Raw genomic sequence first — 19,937 nt, forward strand, 5'->3', positions numbered from 1 at the left:
TCCAACCTTCCTTCCCTCTCAACCATCAAGTATCGAGGGTGGAATGTTGGGCACAATGTGCTCTCAAACAGATATGTTCTGGAACATACATTCTAGCCTTAGAACACAACAGTGATGATGTGGTTGAAGTCTAAGGTGCCACCCCAAGATATTAACTGGGTAAAGATTGATCAAACGACTCAAGAACAGAAGGAAACAATTCAAGGCATATTATGAGAGATTGCTACAGGCATTCAAACAGTTTAGTGGACTGGAAACTCTGGAGTCTAAAGATATGGGACAGTTTGTGTCCAGTTTTGTGACAGGATTGAGGCCTGAGATTAGTATGGTGATTTAACTGCATCTGATTTTTTGGCAGTATAAATCTGTTGATGAGATTTTGCGATATGCCACATACTGCAATGATGATATTGAAATGAGGCAGAAAAAGTTAAAGGAAAAGTTAATAGTGGTACAAATGAAGGCTGCTCAGAGAGGAATTCAAAATCCATTGTTTATACGAAATGCCCCTCCAATGCAGAGTGTATCAACAGAGAGCTCCAGCAAAGCAGGGTGGAGGTGGATTTCAGTCACAAGATAGAGGTTGGGTGTCCCTATTGATCAGAGTACTATAATTGATGTAGTGACATTGAAGAAGTCCATGCCACTACTTCAATAGGTTGGGGCACTGGAAGCGAGAATGTTGTCTCAATTCAGAAAATCAGGGTCAAAGTTCAGGGTTTCTGCCACCTCAGAACAGTAATTCCAGGCAGCAACAAAATGTACCCAGACCTAGATCTCAAAATGTGAATGTGCCACAAGCCCCAGTGATGTAGGTTCCTCAACCTGCTGCAAATGTACCCAGATTTTCCTCAAACCAGATTTCGAATTCGAATCAGAATGTTTTCCAGAATAATAATAATTTCTACAATTTCCTATTGGCCTCATTTACAAGAAAGTAACTCTTTGCCATTTGGCTGGGCCATCTTTGTTACTTTCAAAGAACAAGGATGCATCATATTTACAACAATATGATGGATCCCTGTGCTGGCGCACAAATGGCTGCCAAGTGCCAACACAGGCACCATTGCACCGTGGTGCAGGGGTGCCTACATTGCAGGGATGATTGTTTTTGTGAAGGAGGGTGTCTCGAGAAGTGTTTTTCTCTTCCAATGCAAGCTACAGAATGCAGCACACATAGAAAGAGGAAAAACAAGGAGAAATAAAAGTATTTCTCCTCCTTGCGCCTCCTTACGCTTCCCCTTGGGAGGTGTAGGATTCTGATGTATTCCTAGGTTTATGAAACAATGTAAATCTGGAATGCGGCAGAATCAATGGGTGTTGCAGGGGACACCCACAACAACACCCATGGCATGTGCCTTTCATGCAAAGTGCTGCATAAAAAGTGGATGTATTTACACGCAGGGTGACTTTACGCAGCCTTGTAAATATGGAGCACCAAACTGCACCACGGGTGCGTTAAAAAAAGTGATGCCCGGTGGCACCAGAGGCTTGTAAATATGTCTCTATGTTTCAGACAAGTAAAAATTTCAGCTACAATAAGTCCTCATGACAGTTTCTGAGGTGGGAGGGAGATTGCTTGCTTGGTGCAGTGTTGGGGGTGGAACAGAGTGGCCCATTTATAAATGCTAAGGTATATGGCTACAATGTATCATTTTTGTTTGATACTGGTGCACTCCGTTCCACTGTGAGATCAGTGGAATTCACAAACCTACCCTATCTGGAAGAAATATCCAAGTCGTTGACGTACTTGGAGTTGCTAATCAACAAATGAAGAATCCCATTACTGAGGATGTCCCTGTAAAGATTTGGGGTTTTGAGGTTAATCATTAGTTTGTGGTCTGTGATTCAAGTCCTGTGAGTTTGTTAGGATGCCATTTGTTGTGCAAACTGAATTGCACTATATATTGTACCCCGAAAGGAATAGAGCTACAGACTCACGATGCAGATATTTCTTTTAAATTGGCAAATCAGAATCCAATTATTGGAATGTATACGATGATGACAACAGAAAATTTGCCTTTTGATTTCAAAGATTCATTGAGGCCAAAAATGTGGGCTTTTTCAGGAAATGACATTGGACTCATTTAACCCCTTGCGTGCGCATGACAGAACCACGCCGTCATGAGTCACGGGCGAGCTGTGCTCATGATGGCGTGGTTCCGTCATGCTGCGGCCGCTCCGCCCACACGGCACTAATTCCCCGCCTGTGCGGGCAAAATGAAAAGTGGGCGGAGTCGTGACGGAACCACGCCGTCATGAGCACATCTCGCCCGCGACTCATGACGGCGTGATTCCGTAATGCGCACGCAAGGGGTTAAATGAGTCCAATGTCATTTCCTGAAAAAGCCCACATTTTTGGTCTCACTGAACCACGCCGTCACGAGCATGGCGCCGCCGCGCTCACCCCACACCCCTCCAGCGCCGCAGCGGAATTTGCGCCGCGGCTAAGGGGTTAAAGAGTTGAGCCAGTCTGTATACAAATAAAACTGAATATGGAATATCCCAGAGCACCGAAGTATAATTTGACCCCTGAAATGATTGCTGGAATAACTCAAGTGATCGAGACAATGAATCAACAAGGTATACTGAAAGAAATTATGGGGAGACCATGTAACTCACCCATTAAGTGGCCTGCAGAAGCCTAGTGGCAAAATCTGCATATTGCAGGACTTTCGCAAAATCACTACTATCGTGATCCCTTGTTGTCCAGTGGTACCAAATCCTGCTGTAATTTTGTTTCATATTCCATGTGAGGCTGAGTAGTGTACTGTTATTGATTTGTGCCAGGCATTCTTCTCCAAACCCTTGCATGAAGACAGTCATTCGAAGAAGTGTCTCAGAGCATTCTCAGTTGCTTTCATTCATTAATAGTGGATGAGGAGAGTTTCTTACAGAAATTGGTCTGGTTAGATCAATGTGAGAGGTTTAGTCCACTGGTCTGAGAAGAGGGGTGCAGATGAGATAGAACCAGCTCCTGATCCAGCTGAAACCTTTTCCCAACCTTCAGATCAGTTTCTGGACCTGTGTGAAGTATACTCCAATCCTGCAAAACTCGCCTGCAAGGCTTTGTCATAAACAAAGAAACTAATCTACAATCTGTGATAGTCACAAAAAGGGACCTTTTGCAAAAGTTCAAAATGGTCTAGGTGGGGACTTGTTAAAGCAGGGGGAAGAATGCAGGACAGCAAAGGCAAATAGATCAAACACCTAAGTTTACAAAAATAACCCCAGTAGCCTGTCAGCCACATATTAGTGTGCAACCTGCAGGAGTTTTCTCAAATTCTTCCTTTGGGAATTCAAAGAGTTGCAAAGTAGGAAAAGACATTGGAGGAAGAACCCCTTTTCGCACCCTGTGACAATATTCTCCTGGTGTTTGGTGATATTGGCTGGTGTGTAAAGTCACTAAGCATCCTGAAAAGATATAGCTCATTGCCTAATAAGGCCATGTTCCTGAATCCCTCTCCTCTCAACTTCCATGTCATCATCCTAAGGTAAAGAGGGTTTAGATCAGAGAGAGGAGGGAACAGCAGGGAATATATTTCAGGGGTACTGCAGTGGGGGATTCAGGGACTATGCCTAGAGAAGGCAAAACATGATCTATGGAATAAAAGGGTGCCTTATGATATTTCTTGACCAATGCTCCCACAAGATAGGCCAGGGTGGCTTTGGCCAAGTTCCCAGAAATGAGCCCTCAAACTCAGCATCGTACAAACCTGGTCCACCATGCCAATTCACTCAAATGTTTGCCTTTTGACTGTCTGTGTGGATTCACACACAGGATTAAAGGGATTAAAGGGCTTGAGACCCTCCAAATTCATGAAGGACCTATCTTAGATCAGAACCAATGTTCCTGCATTCAGCAGGCTTCTAAAGAAACGCTCCTCCCATTTTCAGGTGAGAGTAGGACAGCAGGATTGAGAGGGGGAGTGTCCATGCACCAAGGCAATGCTTTCCTGACATCCTGGATGCTTAAAGCAGTGCTTTGACAGTCTTGTTGACTGGGAGCCATGCACTCAGTATGTGTTGAAGAGGAAACTTCAATTGCAGGTGTGTACAGGGGGCACCTATGAGTGTGAACCCAATTCATCTTGAAACGTACTACAATGAAGAGTAGGTTTTAAATATGACTCAAATTAGACTTCTCCCTTTGACCAGGAATTAAAATGTTTTGTGACCTCCAGGATATTTAACACATCCAGCTGCACCATCGAAGGGAAAAAACAAACCAGTCAGTGGTTTTATTTAGCAGGACCTGAATCTCATCCTCGTGGATCAGAGTTGGCAAAAATACAAATTGAAAAGAAGGGCCTGGATTTTGTAGCCGATATTACTCATAGCAAAAAAAAGATTAAAAGAAAGTTTAAATGTAGTGGGATATGAATATGAGCATCCCTAACCTCAAAGGAGTCAAATAAGCTGAACAGACACCATTCAAACATTGATGTGACAGGTACACATTCACAGTTTTGAGCTCTCTGGTAGGGTGAAATTCACCCATTATCTTTTTGACCAGAAACAGAATTGAGTACATTCCAGATACAGGCATGTGGTTGATCACCTGTTAGGAAGCCAATACATCAGGCAAACAGCATAGCTCAAGGGGGTTAGGAATCTGGTACACCATTTAAAACAGCAGAGGAGAAAGCTAAGACATGGGTGGTACAGAGGTGTATTGGATGATTGGAAAAGGTGACCGACAGTCCAGCAGAAATTGGGGTGGCAAAGCAGTAAGATGGAGTTCTGGGTCCAAAACTGATTAAAGACCAATCAGAGATTAGGAAGAGTTGTGATGTCATGTCCAGGTTAGTTTGAGAAACAACAGCAAGACAGAAGACGTTGCCTCACAACTTCATTAGATTTAGAACTCTCCACAGCTGCTGGTCTAATCAATGTTGGCATACCCCATTAATTTGTTGTTATCCCTTCCCTCTTTCACCTTCCCTCCTCTCTTTCGGACTGTATTACTATTGCCATCCCCTGTGGTTGGCGTTCTGCACATGTGTGACTGCTGGTGCGGAGACTGTTCCTAGGACTCTGAAAAGCTGGTCAATTGCCCTGTTCACCAAAGCACTAATAAAGCTATATGTGGGACAGCTAAAGGTGGTTTGCCATTAATATTTATAACATTTTGTCTTCTAAAAGAGTTAATTTGCTGCAAGAAGCCTCCATCCCATTCAGAAAATGTGAGTTTTGTCTAGCACTGTTAAAATCAGTATATTTTCTTTCATTCATGCATTAAAATTCACCAAAATGAAAGACACCACAAAATAGATGCATTGTCCATGTATTGCATTTGGAAATGTTGCAATACAGTGTAGACATCAGCCCCCTCTTCTCGTTCCTGAACCCTCACTATACGCAGGTTATTCCTACGGGAACGCTCCTCACTGTCCTCTGCTCTCAGCTCCAACACCTTGACCCTGGTTTCCATAGTTTTCAGAGCGCGCTGTAATGTAGATACCGCCGTCGGGAATTCCTCCATAGTTTTCTCATTGAGGCTCCATCTCTCTTTAAGTTTACGGTGGTCATCTTTTAGCAGGGTGAGATCTGCTCCCATGGAGTCTATTTTTGTCTCCAGTGCTTCTCTTGATGAGGTGATGGCCTGCATAATATCGGCTAGGGTAGGGTCCCCAGGAGCAGTGTCTGTCCGCCTCACAGTGTGTTGCTTCACTTCCCCAACATGCAGGACACTTTCCCCATCATGAGTGGGTGACAAGTGATCTCTGAGTTGCTTCTGAACAATCCCTACAATATGCACAGCTCTGTTGCGATCTGAGCAGGGGCGATCCGGAGCGACCCTGAGGGTGTAGGTGGGGACGAAGGAATTACTGGCCCTCCAGTTCGTCTGCAGCACGCATAGCTCGCCAAACCCACAGGTAATTATGGAGAGCTAGGAGCCATGTTAAGATCTGTTGTCTCCTCACCTCTCCATACCCAACTCCGTCAACTAGCAGACGATGCAATGTCTCAGCACAACTGTCGTGATTTTCCCTTCTCTGTTACACAGGTCCAGCCAGACTGTTATAGAAGGGGGACACTTCTGTTTTGTACTTAGGTTTTGCACAGTAGCAATGAGCCTCAGGGAAGTCGTCTGCATACACTACTCAGATTTCCGCCGTCTGCAAGTTCCCCATCCAGCGCTCAGTTCAGCCCAGCAGACCCACATCCTCCAGCCGCCAGTTAGCCTCTGTCCACCGCGCCACCTTACATCCGTCACTGCACAGTGGTACCGGTCCCATTGCCACCTCACCTCGCAATGTTGTGGCCCCAAACACGAGACACACATCTCACCAGCCAGCAGTCCCTCTGGTGATCAGCAACCTCCTCACCATATCACCTCGGCTTGCCTCGCTCCTCCGCCGGTGTCAGATCTCTGCATTGTGACATCCAGCCACCATCTTGGGAGGGCAATGGAATGCAGGGAGGCTCCGGCGATGTCCTCACCTCCCCAGTCCTCTCCCTTAGAACGTCAGAGCACCGCCCAGCTGCTCAATCACCCATCAACTGCTTTCTGCAGTGCCGCTTCGTAGCGGTTGTCACCATCACACTGCCCAGTGCTCTGGCTTTGGACGTGAAGTGCACTTCCCAGCAGCCAATAAGCTCTCCCGCATTCAGTGCCTCACCACTGCTTCGCTGCGTACTGCTCACCGCCTCCGTCAGCACCAGGTCTCCCCTTCGTATCATACAGACGCCATCTTGGGAGCATTACACAGTACTGGAAGATTCAGATGATCTCGCCACTCCATCTCACTCCCCCTGGTTTGCGGCCACTGCAGTATCTCGCCGCAGGCTGAGCTCCGGTTCACTGTGCAGCCGCCCAGTGTCAGAGCGCAGATCTCCCGCTGCCACAGCCAATGAGAGTCACCGCCTTAGGGCGCGGCCGCCATCTTAGCAGCACCGCGCCCACAGCCCAATCAAGGGATTTAGCTGCCTTTTCTCCTCCGTATCGGCACCAATGCACTGCAACAGTGCTCCTGCATGGGCACCAGGATTTCCACAACCAGTTATGCGGTACGGGCCATTTCATCACCACATGATCATTGTTAGTGGAGGGAAGTTGCAGACGGAGCTCCGGAGTCCGCTTCCCTTCACATCAGCATCAAGCCACGCCCCCCTACGAGTGCATATCTTCCTGGGAAGATTATTAACCAGCTTGGCAGCAGAATATTGCATCATCTCCAGTTTAGTCGTCTTTTCTTTGGGTAGACTAAGATAAAAGGCATTTGCATAATCCATGTGGGATCCAATTACTACTGAAATAATTGTTTTAAGAGCGTTGATCGAAAATGCTGCATATAGTTTCCTGACAGTTCTTAAATAAAGATACATTTGGACACAAAGGTGTTAATGTGTGTTTTCAAGGACAGGCGATTATCCACAGTAATTCCTGGGCTTTTTGCAGCCGTTTTCAGTTTTGGGAGGGACTCCATTTCATGAGGGCAGTACTGCTGGACCCAGAGCCCTGCAATTGCTCTCATGACTGCTAGCTTGTGTTTTCTCAGCATTAATCATTCAATTGCTGATCCTCATCCTTCCGCCAATAAAAAGCATGGTATCCTCGAAGTTGTCTTGATGTGATACATTATCTTCCAGACACCATACAATTTGAGAGTCATCAGCGTAGTTAAAAATGCTTCAGCCTCTCTATCTCGGCTGGTTTATAAGGGGACTAATATATATATATATTCACTGAGAAAACCATAGGTTTCAGGCGTGATATAGTTAGGAATTAGCATTAAAAAACCTTTGAAATTCACTGAAAAAACCATAGGTTTCAAGCGTGATATAGTTAGGAATTAGCATTTAAAAAACCTTAGAAATTCACTGAAAAAACAATAGGTTTTAGGGGTGTTATAGTTAGCTGGACATTTCACTCGAACAAAACCATTGAAATTCCTCCGATATAGTTAGTTGTACTTACTACATCTCGCGCGCCCGCAATCCACTGCTGATGATGTCACATATTACATAATTCATGACATGGTCAGTGACATCACTGATGACATCTCAAATGACATGTCACTGACCATGTCATGAATGATGTAATATGTGACGTCATCAGCAGTGCATTGCGGGCGCGCGAGTTATAGTTAGCTGAACTAACTATAACGGGGGAATTTCAATGGTTTTTGTACGAGTGAAAAGTCCAGCTAACTAACGCCCCTGAAACCTATGGTTTTTTCAGTGATTTTCTAAGGTTTTTTAAATGCTAATTCCTAAGTATAACATGCCTGAAACCTATGGTTTTTTCAGTGAATTTCAAAGGTTTTTTAAATGCGAATTTCTAACTATGCCTATAGAGATAGGACATGTGAAGAAAGAAGAAAAAACGCACAGAAAGAAAAAAGAGAAATGCAGAAAGAAGCAACAGAAGTCCTCAAAGATGAAGAAAAGTGCAGGAAGAAGGATAACGTGCAGAAAGAACAAACAGAAGAGCAGAAAGAAGCCTTGTTGCAAAATCATCCTGTACCCTCAACTTTTTCAGACGGATACTGGTGGTAACTGAGTCTGACTAACCAGTCCTAGAGCCAGTGCTATGTTAAAAGACACTCAGAATACAGTGAAAACACCTACATACACTAGGGAACACTATGCGTTGGGGTCCCCCTGTGATCAGCATGACCTCCTCTGTAAGCCCCTAGTATATAATAGGGCAGTGGATTAAAACTACCTCTTAAAACGCGCCACAGGGCGTGTTTGCACACGTCACCTCAGGCCCCGTCACCCCCCCCTCCCCACTGTGTAAACACGCCCTGTGGCCGTTTTAAGTTGGGAGATTAAGTCCCCTTGAATCCTGAGGGTCCCTAGGGTCCAACTAAACCACTAGGTACCTCCAGTAAGCGCCACAGAGCTGCGTTGCAGAGAGATGTAAAAAGGGGCACGGCCTAGACCACCTCTCTGCAATGCAGCGCAATGGCACTTACTGGAAGCACCTGGTGGGCTAGTTGGCCCCCAGGGTCCCTCAGGATTGAAGGGGAATTATTTCCCCAACTTAAAACGTGCCACAGGGCTTGTTTGCACATGTTAACTCACGCCCCGTCCCCTTCATTCACCACTGTGTAAACACGCCCTGTGGCCTTTTTTAGTTGGGAGATTAAGTTCATTTGAATCCTGAGGGTCCCTAGGGTCCAACTAGCCCACTAGGTATCTCCAGTAAGCGCCACAGAGCTGCGTTGCAGAGAGGTGTAAAAAGTGGCACGGCCTGGACCACCTCTCTGCAACGCAGCTCGGTGGCGCTGTGTAGCCCCCCTTCTTTTTCTAATTTTTTTGGTTGAAAAAAATACATTTGGCCCTCTCAAGGCCTTAATCGGCCCCGGAGACCCCAACCCCCGGGACATGACCTTTTTTAAAAAAAAATCTTTAGGAGCGGGCTGCGTTGCCCCCCTCCTCAGGCCACTTATGGCCCCGGGGACCCCATCCCCCGGGGCCGGCCTTTGTTTTTTATTATTTTTAAAAAATATATATTTATAGAAACACCTAGGACATGCTGGACAAACCGTATGTACCTATCACCATGACGATTTGCGTGATATTCATTAAAAGGCGACTATGCATAGAATGAATCCACATGGAATGTATTTACACCGCTAGTGAAGCTCTGACGTGTCTGACGCCCTACCGTGCCTAATCTCGGCACCCCCGGCAGTGGGTACTCTCCAAGTAGACACCCTTGTCGTTTATTTATACAAACATGGGTAGCTATTGACAGGCACATTTAATATACACGCACACCAAGCCATTCAAAGGGGAATCGACAAAAATTCGACCAAACTATGCAAGAAATCCCCCTCACGGTTAATAAAACCCACATCCACCGCCGGATGTGTAATACTTTTTATTTTACTCTCTGGAAAGGAGACAAACCTCACTTGAGAGTCACAGCGTGCTCCTGGCTGAGCCCAATGCTATGTTACACCCACCAGTGCCCGCCGAGTGCCTCACACCTCTGTGTTGTATTCCACCAGCTAGTGTGTATGCTATGACACTCTCTAGCCCATGTGCACTGTAACACCACCCCGTGAATATGTCATGCCACACTTGCCTTCGCACGGGTTATATTGCCCCATCTAACATGCCTTCCTCGATGCCTATGTTATAACGCACAGCGCTATGTCATACATATTACAATCTGGGATCCATATCTTTGTCACAGTGCATATGCAACGTTACACTCCCCAGCACATATTTTATATTACAACTTTAGAGACTAGTTAGGTTACACAACACTGCCCTGTGCATATTACACTCCAAGGCGCATATCGCATAGCACGTGCTAGTGCCTGTGGTATCTCGCGCTCTCCAATGAATCTGTCATTGCGCACAATGTATTGCATATTATATTTCACGCCCCGGTTCATCTTATATCACACTTTTTGGTGCATAGTTTTTACCATATACTATATCTAGTTTTCATTTTCAATCGTGCTCTCAGGACTATGTTCTATATAACACTGCGTCCACCTACCCTTTTCACGGGCATTACATTTTGCGATGGGGGGTGGAGGGTCAGGGGGTGTTTCTACCAAGTGAGCCCGGAGTCACAGTCATAAACGTCCTCTTCTTCCTGAATAAAAGTGAGATTATGCTACATACTTGTTCATATTTTAAGTAGTTTGCACAGACACATATTTTAAAAACAATAACGTTCCTAATACCCACCTTCTCTGAAAGGTTAGCTTGCTGCCCCATCCACCTCCTCCCTATCCTCTGTTGTCTGAATCCATGGACTAGCCTCCTCCCTCCTGCCATGCATGGTCTGATGTGCTGCTGCTGGAGCGGGTTATGCAAAATGTTTGTATACCCATCCCATTTTGCATGTCGTTTTATTAATTAGATTAATTAATTAATCATAATCGTACTAATGGTTTGGAGTGATGTGGAAATAACAAATCAACCTTATTAATGACCAAAATACACTTGGGATTTGCATCTGCATGGCCTAATTAATGACGTGAACTAAATTTTGTACGCATATTAATGATAGATAATTAGAACATTGCATGATATATGTCGCTTTGGTGATGAAATTGTGATTCGTGCTTTATTTAGTAAGTATAAACCGCATTGAGGGTTGCTTTTGGCTAGATAAATACACACACATATGGGTATTAACAGGGAATAACATTTAATTAGTCATTTCTATGTATTAATTACGTTTTTGTGTTTCTTTGCTTAAGTTGACTATTCTGGCCTATCAAATGATGGCTGCTTTTGGTGCCTAACCCAACTGCCGACGCTGAACCAGGCTTGGGTGAAGTGCACCTGCGCTAAAACATGAGCAACAATGGCCCTGTCTTGACCCCAGGCAAGCTGTACTCATCAAGGCCACTGGGAAAGGTGCCAGCGCTACAGACAAAAGGCTTTATTAAAGAACCGGAACCAGCAAGTATGCTGACAACATGGACTAAACCTTATGGGAACGGAGAGGTTGACCCCTGATCAGCCAATCAGAACGGTTTAAAACTCAATATTGTTACATTTTGCTATTGAAATTATTATAAAACCCATAGAATAGAGAGGTTGGAGGGTCGCTCCTTCGATTTCCTGATGATATGCTGACGAAGAGGACGGTGAAACTGCAGGACAGCTGTTAGCCTGAATCTTTGACGGACTGAATTAATGCCCAAAATCCTGATGAACTTAACCTGCTAAATTGATGGGCATAGATTTGCGAGATTGCCAGATTTGACATAGAGGACGACTTTAGCCAGAATAGGTAAATATGAATGGCAACTTGATCAAATGAATGATTTAATCTGCAATATTAATATAAATTCGTGTTTGAACATCTACAGAAATTAGTTGGGTTGTTTATTCATTGAAATGTGTTAATGAAAAGGTTAATTAGAGTATTAGAAATTCACTTAAATCTACAACTAACAGATCCATCCCGGTCATGAGGGGAATACCAAATGCAGAATCTAGGGCCTAATGAGTATAAGAAGGGTTTGTAGGTTTGTTGCTCATTAGGGTAAAGTGATATCTTCCTCCCTCATTATCCAGCACTTGGAAGGATAATCGCCTCTCGTACGGACTGATGGTGAGTGTGTGTTGGTGTTATGGGCCCCACCAGCGAATGTATGGATAGTGTGCGTGTGTGAGATCTTTTGGTCCGCAACGGTAGGGAGGGATTTTGCCCTCCGCGCTGGAGCACTGTCACTGCCCTCCATTTAGCATGATGTACCAGTCCACTCCTCCTGCCCTCCATTGCCCAATTCTATGGCCCATCATTGACCTCCTGATTAGCCTCTGTGCTTAGCTTGCTGCCCCTATTCTCCTTCCCCCTGCCCTCCAATGTCTGTGTGCATGCCCCTGCTCCATCCTTTTTGCCCACCATGTTCCATGGACCTGCCACTCCTATCTACTCTGAGTGTTCTGTTGAGCTGCCACTCCCCTCCCACCTGCCTAGCATTGTCAGATGACTGTAACCTGTCCCTGCCACCTCCACCCTGCCTGTCCACATGCCATGCCCCTATCCCCTTCCTCCTGTCCTCCATGGTCCATTTTACTGCCACACCCTTCTGCCCTCCCTGGTCTATTGTGCTGCAACTGCTCCTCCTGCCTGCCCGCGCGGTCTGTTATGAGGCCCCTTCCCCTGAACTCTCTTGTCTGTGCCCAGGTCCTGACCCTCCCTTCTATCCTCCATGGTCCTTTGGCATTCCCCTGCACCCTCCTTCTTGCCCATCATAGCCATTGTGCTGCCACTAACCCTCCCGCTTGCCATGCATGGTCTTCTGTGCTGCCATGGCCCCTCCCACCTTCCCTGTGTGGTCAGCTAGCTTCCCCTGACCGCCTCCCACCTTCCCTCCATGGTCTTTGTGTATGCCATCATAGTCTCATTGTTGCTCTCCATGGTGTGTTTTGTGTCTAGTGCCCAACCTGCCTGACCTCCATGGTCATCTTGCTGCTCCTGCCTTGCCCCCTTGCCCCCAACCCTCTGTTTCCATGTGCAGACCCCTATTCCCTACCTCCTGGCTTGTCTGTTCCATTGTAATGCCCCTGATCCGTCCCTCCTGCCCTTTATGGTCTGTTATGCTACAGCTTTCTCTCCTGTCTGCCCATTATGGTCAGCTAGCTACCATTGCCTCTTTCCCCTCTGTTCTCTGTTGTCCATGTGCATGGTCCTGTCCCCTCCCTATTGCTTTCTATGGATTGTTGTGCTGCACTCCTGTCCCGCATGCGCTGTGTTGTGTATTGTGCTGCTGCAAACCCTGATGCCTGTACTGTAGGGTCAGTTTGGTGCACCTCTCTATGTCCCTCCTGTCCTCTGTTATCCGAGTCGATGTCCCTACCCCAATTCCTCCTGCCTACCATGATCCAATGTACCATACTTGCGAACATTTTGAACTTGATAAGAGGGAGATTTTGAAAAAAAAATGGGGTATTAAATTTCCCCTTGGAGTTACATTGAAAAAGAGGAGATTGTAGACAGGAGAGAGATCAAATAAAGCCCATTTGAGCTTAAAAACATTGGACGTTTCCTGGCTGAAACGGGTCTGTTGGCATGTATGGTTGTACAACCACTGCCTCTTCCTTCTGCCCACAATGGTCTATTATATTGCCACAGCCTCTCTTGCCAGTCCTGTATTGTTGGTTTGTTGCCCCTGCCCCCCTTTCCACTGCTCTCCATAGTCTGTTGTGCTGCCACTGCCCTTCCTGCCTGCCCAGTGTGGTCAAATTGTTGCCTCTGCACTCTCCTACCTGCCTTCAATTTTCAGAGTCCGTGCCCCTGCCCTCTGCCTCTCAACAGTATCCCAATGAACAACTAGATTGCTAACATTCTATATTTATTACAAAAGTGTGGAACGCCTGACGTCATCTTGATGTAATCAAAACTGTAATACCTAGAGTATTTCCTTTAGAAATTACATATATGAGAGAGTCTTATTTGCATCAAAATTATGGTTAGTGCTCTAAAAAACTAAAATGAGGACATATTTTCTGAGTTTTCAAATAGCGACAAAGAACTTTTAAATTATTTGTAATCTTTATGTTTTTTTATCCAGTTGACCACTTGATTAAATCTTGCACCTTAGCGAGAGGATGTGGTGTTACTTCCAGAGCTGCAGACTTTGCAACTGGGGAACTAGGTTGGAGTTTCTGCTTCAGCTCAACATTCTGTGATTGTGGTCAAATCACTTAATCTCCCCATGTCTACAACCAAAATGAATTTGATCTTGTGTGATGTAATAAATGCTCATGTAAAGCATTCCAATACCGGACAAGTCTGCACTATATAAAAGTGCAAATACACAAAAAATAAGTGTTTTGCACACTTCTGTCATTGGGCTACATGTGGGCTACATCTGGGTGATATTTGTGCTGCATTTAGGCTCTTTTGTGTCTGGTGGCCATCTTGGGAGATTTATTTGTTATGAAGTTTCCTAATTTCCTCATTTACTGCAGTCTCCTCAGTAGGAAATGCTTTCAGTTTTTTACTTTGATTCGATCAAGAAGGTATTCAGATATGTCACACATTTGCCATAAATTCTGAATGTTAGCACTCTAGTTGCTCATTAGATCACTGTAGTAAAGCTACTGCTCACCACGGAAGTCTGCTGCTGGTATTAAAAGTGCATGTTTCAGTCTGCATATCAGAAGTTTTTAATGAAATAGAAGACGATTTGAGAAGTCACTCAAAATGTGCCCTAATTTTTCTGTCTTCAGCACTAATCATAATTTCTATGGCAAAATGAACCCCCTCATTGTGTTCCTTTTTAAATTCAATGTTTTAAGTGTTACCAGTTTTTTCCAATCAAGATGGCTTCAGGTGTGCAATACTTTTGTCATAAGTAAGACAGTAAGCGCTCTAGTTGTTCTTAAGAACACTCTGGGACATTCTGTCATTGGGCTATACTTGGGCTACATCTGGGTGATATTTGGGCTACATTTGGGCTCTTTTGTCTCTGGTGGCTATCTTGGAGGATTTATTTGTTATGAAGTTTCCTAATTTCCTCATTTACTGCAGTCTCCTCAGTGGGAATACTTTCAGTTTTTTTTTGGTTCAATCAAGAAGGCATTCAGATGTGTCACACATTTGCCATAAATTCTGAATGTTAGAACTCTAGTTGCTCATTAGATCACTGTAGTAAAACTACTGCTCACCAGGGAAGTCTGCTGCTGGTATTCAAAGTGCATGTTTCAGTCTGCATGTCAGAATGTTTTTATGAAATAGAAGAGAATTTGATAAGTCAAAATGTGCCCTCATTTTTCTTTCTGCAGAACTAATCATAATTTCAATGGCAAAATAAACCCCCTCATTTTGTTCCTTTGTAAATTAAATGTTTTAAGTGTTACCACTTTATTCCAATCAAGATGGCTTCAGGTGTGCCATACTTTTGTCATAAGTAAGACTGTTAGTGCTCTAGTTGTTCGTTAGAACACTCTGGGACATTCTGCTACTGGGCGATACTTGGGCTACATATGGGTGATATTTGGGCTACATTTGGGCTCTTTTGTCTCTGGTGGCCATCTTGGGAGATTTCTTTGTTATGAAGTTTCCTAATTTTCTGCAGTCTCCTCAGTAGGAAATACTTTCAGTTTTTTACTTTGGTTCAATCAAGAAGGCATTCAGATGTGTCACACATTTGCTATAAATTCTGAATGTTAGCACTCTAGTTGCTCATTAGATCACTGTAGTAAAGCTACTGCTCACCAGGGAAGTCTGCTGCTGGTATTCAAAGTGCATGTTTCAGTCTACATGTCATAATTTTTTTATGAAATAGAAGAGGATTTGAGAAGTCAAAATGTACCCTAATTTTTCTTTCTACAGCACTAATCATAATTTCTATGGCAAAATGAACCCCCTCATTTTGTTCCTTTGTAAATTAAATGTTTTAAGTGTTACCACTTTATTCCAATCAAGATGGCTTCAGGTGTGCCATACTTTTGTCATAAGTAAGACTGTTAGCGCTCTAGTTGTTCGTTAGAACACTCTGGGACATTCTGTCATTGGGCTATACTTGGGCTACATCTGGGTGATATTTGGGCTACATTTGGGCTCTTTTGTCTCTGGTGGCCATTTTGGGAGACTTATTTGTTATAAGGTTTCCTAATTTCCTCATTTACTACAGTCTCCTCAGTGGGAAATAATTTCATTGTTTTACTTTGATTCCATCAAGAAGGCATTCAGATGTGTCACAAATTTGCCATAAATTCAGAATGTTAGCACTCTAGTTGCTTATTAGATCACTGTAGTAAAGCTACTGCTCACCAGGGAAGTCTGCTGCTGGTATTGAAAGTGCATGTTTCAGTCTGCATGTCAGAATTTTTTAATGAAATAGAAGACAATTTGAGAAGTCATCAGTGATGTCATGAGTGATGTCACTGAGCATGTCATGAGTGATGTAATATGTGACATCATCAGCAGTGGATTGCGGTCGCGCGAGTTATAGTTAGCTGAACTAACTATAACGGGGGAATTTCAATGGTTTTGTACGAGTGAAATATCCAGCTAACTATAACATGTGTGAAACCTATGGTTTTTTCAGTGAATTTTAAGGTTTTTTAAATGCTAATTCCTAACTATAACGTGTGTGAAACCTATGGTTTTTTCAGTGAATTTGCAAGGTTTTTTAAATGCTAATTTCTAACTATAACGTGTGTGAAACCTATGGTTTTTTCAGTGAATTTCAAAGGTTTTTTAAATGCTAATTTATGAATGTATTATTTTTATATTTTTTAAATATTTATTTTACAATAAGCTACCTATGTATATAGTTATATATTGACGGTATCCTGTAATATCGAATGGCTCAGCTCTTTTTTTTTTTAAATTTGGATAAAGTTGAACAGCATAGTTAATATCTTCTATAAACTTATAAACAGTTGAATTTTTTTTTTTTTAGGGTTTTTAACGTGCTCCGTGTGCGCATGCGTACATGCTCCCTGTGCGCATGCGTACGTCGTGCATGCTCTGTGTGCGCGTGCTCCGTACGCGCATGCGTGCATGCTCCGTACGCGCATGCGTGCGTGCTCCGAGCGCGCATGCGTGCGTGCTCCGTGCGCGCAGAATCTTCCAACACCACACCCACTCCCCTCATTATTTCTTCTGATTCCCTGGGAGAAGGAGCTGAGTAGCTTTTCCAGTACTCCAGTACTTGAAAATGGCAGAGCAGCAGTCATCTTCTGGGAGTGAGGAGGAGAGCTTTGTGCCACCAAGACAGAGGAAACAAAAAGACTCATTTATTTGGAAATATTTTACTTTTCCAGAGAGCCAGAAGAAGGTGAATGCTCCTAAAGTCACCTGCACTGTTTGTGGAGTGGTCTTATCAAGAGGAGATCCTAAAAAAAATACTCTTTTAGTATCTACTCATTGTTAAGGCACTTTAGTGGAGTACATCCTGTGGCTTATGCTCGGGAGTGTACTCGAGCTGCAAGAGACAACCCTCCAGCAGCTCAGCCAGCAGCTCAGCCAAGCACTTCATCTGCGGCCGCAGCTTCACCTTCTTCTCAACCTCTGGATATCCACCCTCTGTTCCAGAAGGTTCATATACGGTGCAATATGTGCAATGCTGTTCTCTATTATGGTGACACCAGCATTAACCTAATAGAGACCAAGATACAGCTGCACACATGTCCCACCGCATAATTTTTTTTTTTTTTGTTCCTCTGTTCCTCAATTAACACAACGGCTCTTTTTAGAGCCAACCAACATCTAAACACTTGCACTTGATTTTTAATTCGTTTTTTTTTAATTATTTTATTCTGCCGTGCGCGCACCGTGCGCGCACCTCTCGATTTTTTGAAAAGAAAAATATATTTTTTTTTCACCCTTCGGGGTCCTTCAGGGACCCCCTGACAAAGGCTAGGGGGTCAGGAACTCTCTACCCTGCCCCCTTTGCACGTTCTCCACCTTTCTTTTTCCCTGTCACACACACAACACACAAAATGGTCGCCAGTAGATAGTTATAGTTAGGACAGAGTTCCCATAGGAAATCTGAAAATTCTATTTTAAATAACTTTGGCGCCGGTTGACTTATCTTTGTGAAATTTTCAAAACTAATGGGGCGCTCCGCTCAGCTCCTACCCTGAAAGTCTCGGGGTGATTCGTCAAGCGGGGGCTGAGAAAAAAGGGGGGTCCCAAAACGCAATTTTCCCATGCATTTTCCCGTAGGACCTTTAGTCGAAGGTACAGCCCGAACGGCTGAACAGAATTACTTGAAATTTGGCAAAGAGGTAATCCTCAGGTCAGGCATGTGCCTTTTGCTTAAATGGTGTAAATCCATTCAGTAGTTCCTGAGAAAATCAAAAGTAAAATCACATATATATCTGGGCGGAGCCTAACCACACATCTCATCGTGAGATCTGATTGGCTGTCAGCACTTCATCCAAGAAGTGTTGGCGGCCATCTTGGGACCAATATACATGATAGCACCTCATTAAAAAGCATTGCAGTTAATATAAGATTTTAAGACTTTAGTTACATTATAAATCATTTGTTGATGGTACCATACTCATTTTAGGAATTGTGGTGTGTTCTAAGGTGATTTTACCATGTGAAAAAGCCTTCTGCTGTGATATCATGAATCATGTTTGAGAGAAAACTATTTTCTCATGCTTTTCTCACAGAGGTTTGGAAGGAGATATATAAGCTAACTGAGAGCATATTTTCTGTAAATTCACATTATCTTTCTCAGTCATGTGAGAATGAAGTCTGACATTCTCAGTAAAACATGTACATCCAACAAGGGCAGAGACTGTCAGTTGATTCCTTTGTGTTCTACTGCAGCTTCCCAGAGTGTTCTAAAGAACAACTAGAGCGCTAACAGTCCTACTTATGACCAACGTATGGCACACCTGAAGCCATCTTGGTTGGAATAAAGTGGTTATTCTTAAAACATTTAATTTAAACAGGAACACAATGAGGGGGTTCAATTTGCCATTGAAAGTATGATTAGTGCTGCAGAAAGAAAAATTAGGACACATTTTGAGTGACTTCTCAAATCCTCTTCTATTTCATTAAAAAATTCTGACATACAGACTGAAACATGCACTTTCAATACCAGCAGCAGACTTCCCTGGTGAGCAGTAGCTTTACTACAGTGATCTAATAAGCAACTAGAGTGCTAACATTCTGAATTTATGGCAAATTTGTGACACATCTGAATGCCTTCTTGATGGAATCAAAGTAAAACAATGAAAGTATTTCCTACTGAGGAGACTGTAGTAAATGAGGAAATTAGGAAACCTTATAACAAATAAGTCTCCCAAAATGGCCACCAGAGACAAAGGAGCCCAAATGTAGCCCAAATATCACCCAGATGTAGCCCAAGTATAGTCCAATGACAGAATGCCCCAGAGTGTTCTTAAGAACAACTAGAGCGCTTACTGTCTTACTTATGACAAAAGTATGGCACACCTGAAGCCATCTTGATTGGAATAAAGTGGTAACACTTAAAACATTTAATTTACAAAGGAACAAAATGAGGGGGTTCATTTTGCCATAGAAATTATGATTAGTTCTGCAGAAAGAAAAATTAGGAGACATTTTGACTTCTCAAATCCTCTTCTATTTCATAAACAAATTCTGACATGCAGACTGAAACATGCACTTTGAATACCAGCAGCAGACTTCCCTGGTGAGCAGTAGTTTTACTACAGTGATCTAATGAGCAGCTAGAGTGCTAACATTCAGAATTTATGGCAAATGTGTGACACATCTGAATGCCTTCTTGATGGAACCAAAATAAAAAACGAAAGTATTCCCAATGAGGAGACTGCAGTAAATGAGGAAATTAGGAAACTTCATAACAAATAAATCTCCCAAGATGGCCACCAGAGACAAAGGAGCCCAAATGTAGCCCAAATATCACCCAGATGTAGCCCAAGTATAGCCTAATGACAGAATGTCCCAGAGTGTTCTTAAGAACAACTAGAGCGCTTACTGTCTTACTTATGACAAAAGTATGGCACACCTCAAGCCATCTTGATTG

The sequence above is a fragment of the Triturus cristatus genome, chromosome 2_2 (genome assembly GCF_964204655.1).
Source record: "Triturus cristatus chromosome 2_2, aTriCri1.1, whole genome shotgun sequence".
NCBI lineage: Eukaryota > Metazoa > Chordata > Amphibia > Caudata > Salamandridae > Triturus > Triturus cristatus.